Raw genomic sequence first — 6379 nt, 5'->3', positions numbered from 1 at the left:
GGGGGCAGCAGCCTGGGCACAGGCGGGGGCACCTGCCCTGGGCTCGCCCGGCCCCTGCGGGCACCGAGCCAGGGGGCCCCCCTTGGTGCCAGTGGGCATCGCGAATCCAGGCTCCCTTGAAAGATCCCGCGCCCCCGCCACAGGCCGGTGGGGATGTGCCCGGGTACTCGGCAGTCGGAGTCAGCGCCCAGTGCTGTGCCCGGCCCGTGGGACTCCAGGCCTAGGCAGGCGGCTTCCGCGTCCAAGCCAGCGAGCGGTCAGCAGCCATCCCCACCCCACACGTCCCCAGGCGACGCTGGAGCTAGGCCCGACAGAGAGACAGGGGCCCGCGCCGGCCCCGGGCTTTGGTGCCCGATACCAGTGGGAGCTGGGGATCCCAGGCTCTCCGCCCTGGCACTGGGGAAGCCCGGTGCCGGGAGATCGGGGTGGTTCCCAGCTCCCCCCCAGAAGGAGGCGAGTGGGCGCAGTGGTCAGCCTGGCACGAAGACTCTGGCGCTCCCCCTCCGCAGGGCACAGCTGGCTACCTCGCTGCCTGGGCAGAAATGGAGCGTGCTGCCAGTGAGAAGTGCCCGCTGACAGCTCTGGCGATCGGAGGCCTCCACCCAAGCAGGGCCAGCGGGCAGGATGCCCCACCTCGTCCTGCCAGTGCCCCTCCAGGCCAGCCTGAGCAACCCTCTGGGGACAAAGGGGAGCTCGGCCTCGCTGGCCCATGCAGCTCCAGGGGGTCGTGGCTGAGGCTTTGTGACTCACCACTGCCCCGAGACCCCCAGCTTCTTTCCCCCAGGCCACCAGCAGCTGACGGGGGACAACTTGATCAGATAGAGTCCTGTGCTGGGTAACAGCTCCATTCGGGTCCCCGCTCCCCAGAGCTAGCCATCCCTGGCACGGGCACTGGGCGTCTCTGGCCACTCGGACAGGGTGGGGCTGAGTTGGCCAGTGGATTCTGCCCATCCAGCCCCCTCCTGCCCCACCCCCTGCCCAGTTCTCTTGGCTGCTGGGAGCTGGGCTCTGCAGACGGTGACACCATGTTACTCAACCTGGTAATTTTCCAGTTTGTGTGGGGGGAAGATCAGCCTTTCCCATCCTCCCCTCTCAGCAGCAGTCGGCTCTCTCCCCTCCCTGGGTGCTGCAGCTGAGCTGGTGCCCCTCCGCCCTGCCTGGATCAGCAACGTCAGGGGGAGAAGGGGGCAGTGTGCAAATGCACCCACAGCCCGCACCTACAACCCCCCACCCCGGCCAACTCCCTCCTGACCCCCACACTGGAGCAGCCTGGATCCTGGAGGGCGGGGAAGGGCCGTGCCCCTGCCCTCTCCAGCCCACAGCCCGGGAGGCCCCCCAGGAAAGACCTTGTCCGTCCAGGAAGGGAGCGGCTGGGTGGCTAGGGGAGGGGAGGACATGCTCCCCAGGTCGTGCTGGAAGGGAAGGCAATGGCTCCACAGAGAGGGTCAGTGCATCCCTCCAGCCTTTGCCTCTCTTCTGCTATGTGCTTACAGGCTCAGCACCGATTGGAGTGAGGAAACCTCTTCTCTTCAGGCCGCAGGTTCTTGCATCTCCCTGCCTCCCCCGATTGCTCGGGGGGTTCCCCCGTCTCTCCCCGCTGCCATCTCAGCTCTGCCTTGGATGGGCTGGTTCCGGCCCAGCAGGGCCAGCGTCTCCCTTTCCCTAAGATAGCCTGACTGCGTTGGAGCTAGTGCTTAGCAGAGCCAGGCTGATGCCTGCAAATGCTGTTGGCGTGTGCCATGGGCTGTGGGGGGTGATGCCTTTCCCATGCCCCCTGGCACTGGCAACCCATGCTCCCTTGTGGGCCCAGGGCAGGGATCTGCACCATGTCCTCTGCTGCAGTGACATTGCAGGTGTGAGCTCTGGCTTCCCTTTCACTGCCCGGCTGGCAGCAGGATTTGCCCCCTGGGAAGAAACACAAAGCTCCTGGTGCCAGCGAGCTCCCTGGCTGTGACCTCTGCCGGAACCTGGACCCTGGTGGGGGCATTGGCAGCTTCTGGAACACAAATACTAAACACATTGGAAAGGAGCAAGTGGGCATGGCTCACCCATTGGCCCCCCAGCCACCCAGAGAACCCAGCCCCCTGCTGGGGACAGCACCTCCGCCAGCAGGCTCAGGAACACTCCCTAGCCGTGAGCTGCCTGTTGGGGGTGGGGGGAAAGGGGGTGACCCCACCCTCTGTACAGCAGAGAAAGCTTCAGCAGAGCCGGCATGGGGGGAGGGTGGTGCTGGGTTGGGTGCCCTGTAATTTCCTTGTTGCCACCTCTGCTCTGTGGCTGTGAGTCATGCATGAATCACCCTCCAGTTGCTAATTCGCACCATCTTTTATTCCTCAAAACAAGGAACTGTAACCAGCACTGCTTTCTGCTGCGGGGGGAGGAGAGGGAGTGAACAGGATGCCAGTTCCCCAGAGGGATGGCGGCTGCAGGAGCCCGTCACAGTGACCCTGCCATGACTCTGTCCTGGAGACGGCATAGCCAGAGCATCCAATGCCTCGTGCATCTCCGCCAGCCTCGTGCGTCTCGCCCCACTTCCCAGTGGGGGCGCGGCCGTGGCACGGGGATGTGCAGTGACCCTGTGCCGTCGAGGTGAACACCAGCACTCAGTCGCCACTAGAGCCCAGGCCCTGCCCAGGTGGGGGGTCTCAGGCCCCCACGCACCTGGACACACTGGGGAGTTCATTATGGGAAGGTTTGTTGGATGGTCCTGGCAGAAGGTCCGGCTGGCAGCTCCCCCCAGCCAGGGGAGCGATTCACAGCGGTTCTGCTGGGGAAAGCGCAGCCAGTCAGGAGATGCAAGGCTCGTACACCGGGCCTTGGCCGCAGCCGAGCTGGGCTAGGGGTAGCCTGGAGGCCCGTGCAATGGCGGTGTCGTTCCTAATGCAGGGCAGGCTGGGGCTCCCTGCCCTCTCTCACTCTGCCCCTGCCATGCTAGCCACGCTGCCCTGGTCTGACGCCAAGCACTCAGGCTGCAGCTCCAACCTGTCACTCTCCCCACACCCAGGCTGCCTGCAGAAGGGACAGCTCAGGGCTTGCTCCTCGCCCAAGAAGGGCTGGGCCCATGGTGCTTTGGGGTGAAAGTCCAACCCTGATACGGTTCTGTGGGACCCCTCTGCCCTGCCCCCTTTTCGCCCCCCAAACCAGCGGGGAGTTTAGCGTTCAGTAAAGTCCTGTAAAGGTCGAAAGCAGCAAAGGTCAGAGCTGACTAGAGTCACGCTCCCCACAGCTGATCTGGACTGGAGATCATCTGTCTGCCCCACCCCCGGCCTTCCTTCGCACTGCTGGTGGGTGGAGTGCCCACAGCGAGGCCGAGGGCGTGCAAGGAGGGGGCTCAGGAGGTCTGACACCGTTGGGCAGCTAGGGCGGCTGGCCTGCTGCATCACATGGCCCAAGGAAGGCCTCAGACAAGGGGGTTGCTCCAGGGGAGAGTGCCCTAGGCTCCCAGAGCTAGAAACAGCAACAAGACTCTATGCAGACCCAGCGAGAGGCAGGTGGGACCCAGCGACTGGGTCTGCAAACAACGGGTGAGCCTCAGGACTCCAGCTGTGACATGCTGGCCAAGCTGCAGCCACGCGTTTACCAACATGAATGCCTCCAGCACACGGACGGAAATGACCACTTTGTGCTGCGGTTTTCAGCTGCTACTTCTGTGACGGGCTCCTAACGGACAGGCCCATGTTTATGTGCCAGCTCCTGGTGGGGGCGCAGGGACGCTACCCCTACGAACAGATCCCCAGCACGGCCTGGGAGTGGGAACTCCAACGACCGACTCTTCTCTTGCGAACTTCAGCAAATGCAGGACAGCCGGAGGGCTCCTGGGGCTGGGAGCAGAGCCACCTCGCTGGGAGTGGTGGATCAGCACCTGCTATTTGGTTATTTGTATAGCCCCCAGGTGGAGCAGGTGTTACGTAGAGAGAGGGATCTCTTTGTGCACCAAGGAGCAACCACCTCCATGCAGCAGCCAAAGAGGTGTTCTGACCTCCAGCCCCTGCCCCAGGGCGAGGTGAGCAGGAGTATCGCACAGAGAGCTGGGGCTGGCAAGAGAGAAAGGGGAGGCACCTGCCTTGCACAGAATGGGAAGGAATTGGAAATCCTGGGACATGGGGCCATTTGCTGTAGAATCGCAGGGCAGCCAGGGCTACGCATCTAACATTTGTGGAAAGATCCCCCCACCCCACCCTACCCTGCCCCTGTAACAGGCCCTGTGCTGATTCCCCGCCCCATGTGTTACGAATTATACCTGATAGGACATGCACACAAATGCTACAAACTATACCTGATAGGACATGCACACAAATGCTACAAATTATACCTGATAGGACATGCACACAAATGCTACGAATTACACCTGATAGGACATGCACACAAATGCTACGAATTACACCTGGTAAGACACGCACACAAATGCTGCAAATTATACCTGATAGGTTACGCATAATTCGAATCTAGGCTGAGGCACATAAACAAAGTCCACAACTGCAGAGTTCCCAAAAGACACTAAGTTTATTATGCTCGAGCGTGGTGCCCCCCTGCTAGCCAGGAGGGGACCCCGAATACAGATTATACAATGGTGCATGCTGTGCTTGCTTTTAGACAATGGTGGGCTCCAAACCAAAATGGAGTCACATGTGCTAACTTTTCTTTAACAATGTCATACCCCATGTGCTGGTGGCCCCGCCCCACTCCCCCATGCTGATTCCCTCACACAGAGGACTAGAGGCAGGACTCCTGGGTTCTCTTCCCATCCCCCTCACTTGCCGTGTGATTTAGGCAAGTCCCTTCCCTTGTGGGTGCCGTTTTCCCCATCTCCTAATTACATCCCACTGCAGCCCCGAGCCCCCCCAGGGGCTCACCCCCTCCTGACTCTAGCTCCTGGGCCCCTTTGTCTGGCTGAGCCTCAGTGGGCAGAGTTTGAGTGGGGGGAGGGGAGCGGACCACGTGGGGAGAGGCTGGACCGCATGGGTTACTCGGCAGTGCAGCCACAGAGCGGGGCAGAGCGAGACCCACCCTGCACTGAGGGGTGTCTGGTGCAGCGCGGGTGAACCTGCAGCGTGGCCCCCTTGCGCGGGCATGTGCCTGGCCCTGCACCCCACCCCTCCCAGCCCTTCTCTCCAGCCCATATAGCTCTATAGGGCCCGGGTGCATGGGGGGGCCACTATATTTCCAGGGTTCACTCCAGCTGCTGGAGCCAATCAGCTGAGCTGAGCACCTGGTTGCCTGGCAACGTGGGGATGTAGGCAGGGAGAAGGGTAAGCAGCCAGGTTGGAATAAAAACCCCGATGCTAAAAATAGGGACGAAGGAAATACAAATAAATAGACCAAGAAGAGCGCCCCCTTGGGGCAGGGCAGGTCCCTGCACAGCGGCATGATTGATCCAGGCCAGCGCCCCCGTGGGCAGGGACCTGCAGCCCGAGAGCCCCATGCACCCGACGTCCATTGCTTCCTGTGGGTCTAGCGCCTCCGTTGCCTTTGGGGGCAGCCCACCAGGCCCGTGGAGCATGCGTGTGTGTGTCTGAGGTGGGCACACATCTGGGGCTGTTCCGGCAGGGTTGTGCGCATGCATGTGTTGATATGTGCACATGGAGAGGCGGCTGAGTGTGCACGTCTGGGCGTGTGGCTGAGCACGTGAGGGTGTGCGCACGTCCATGGGCATGCTGGCACGTTAGTGCGTGTGTGTGGGCCTGCAGCCAGGCCCCGGTGTGTCTAGACAGTCCTGGGAGCCACTAGCCTGGCACGCGTTTGCGGTGGCCCGACCCCTGGCCTGGGGGAAGAGCAGTGGCTGCCCCGTGCCTGGCTCCAGCTGGGCACGGCCGTGCAGGTTTAAGATGAGGACGAGGGGTCCCTGCACAGGCAGAGCTCAGCACCCCTTCCCCCCCTGGGCCCGGCGTGTCGCACGGCACCTAGAGGCCCTAAAGCCCCCTGCTGCCCACGGCCGGCCAACCTGCCCCACACCTGGGGGCACCTCGCCTCCCAGACAGCCAATCAGAACGCAATGAGCCCAGCCCAGGTGTGCCCCGCCTTGCCCCCCTCTTCTTCCTCCCCCACCCCCAGCTAGGCATTCACCCTCCCCCACCCCTTGCAGCAGAGATCCCAGAACAGCCCCCACTGTTATCCCACAGTTGCCATGGCAACCGCTTGTTACCCAAATGCAAACCCACCAAACTCACAAGCTGTCAGTGGCTCGGGCCCGGATCCGGCACTGGCCATAGCCCAGCAGCCCCCCCACTGCGGAAAGAGCCCACCCCACACCTGCAGTCACCAAGGGCTGTCATCAGCAGGCGTCCTGCAGTGCCATGGGGGGGAGGGACGAGGGCCCAATCACAACCCCCCCCCACCGCAGCCTGGCCCAGCCCCCTCTGGCCCTTGGGAGGGGATGCCA

Source organism: Caretta caretta, chromosome 8, assembly GCF_965140235.1.
Source record: "Caretta caretta isolate rCarCar2 chromosome 8, rCarCar1.hap1, whole genome shotgun sequence".
NCBI classification, from domain to species: Eukaryota; Metazoa; Chordata; order Testudines; family Cheloniidae; genus Caretta; species Caretta caretta.
Note: the sequence above shows the minus strand (reverse complement) of the source record.